Consider the following 967-nt stretch of genomic DNA (forward strand, 5'->3'; position numbering starts at 1 on the left):
GTCCTGTAGCAGGTGTCATTTATTTCTCTTGCAGCTGCCTCTTGCCCTGGCTATTCTGTATAAACCTGCACGCTGGGCTTCTCCGTAAGGAATACTGTGTTTCTAGAAGAGGATTGGAGTTGGATAAATAATTATTCCTCCTCCTCTGTAGGAGGGCTGGTTTTCCTTTCAAGAGGCAAAGGAGTCCAGCACGTGTACTGAATTCATCTTGCTTTTTCTAAAAGCACTCTGTCTGCATGTACTGCAGAGTAACCGACCTTTTAAGTGACCATCTGAAATACAGCCCCTTACAAATATATTCAGCACCCTTGAACCTGACAAAAAGCGTCATTCCCCATCTAACTGTGTTAGGGAGAAAGCATTTAACAGGGAAGCTGAAGAGAGGAATGGTTAAGTTACAACTTAGAAACTGACTTTTCCTTCAATGGGAACTGAATATACGTGACCTGTTGGACCAGGTGGCAGCAACAAATCTTATGTGAGGGCTTTGCTAACCAGTTAGAGTGCCCTCTTCGAGGATAGTCTTGCTGCTTGTATCTTCAAAGAGAAAACAGCTTTCTGGGATGAGTTTTATAAAGCAACTAACTGCAGCTCTTATGTTTTTTTTCCTGGTGAGCGTTGGAAAACTCAGACTTTTGATCCCTTACTGGGGTTCCTAACTTTTAGTGAACTCTGATTTTAGTCATAGGTTTTTTTTGTCTGCGTACTGTAATTTTGACTGTGGTTCCAAGTAGCTGTTTGGGGACACTTTTAAATTTTTATTTACACAAAACAAACCGGTATACCAGTACCGTCTGGACTGGTGAAATGCTTCACTCCCATCATTCACCATCCTACAGAAGTGTTGCTGGATGAGCCCTGAGCATTTTGGAGTTGATCTTCCTTGGCTCTGGCTGCTTCCTGTGTGAAAGTGCAGCCTGAATGGAGTATAAGGGATTGGTAACATCATGCTTTCTTTGAAGATTCT

This window comes from Opisthocomus hoazin, chromosome 7 (assembly GCF_030867145.1).
Source record: "Opisthocomus hoazin isolate bOpiHoa1 chromosome 7, bOpiHoa1.hap1, whole genome shotgun sequence".
NCBI classification, from domain to species: Eukaryota; Metazoa; Chordata; class Aves; order Opisthocomiformes; family Opisthocomidae; genus Opisthocomus; species Opisthocomus hoazin.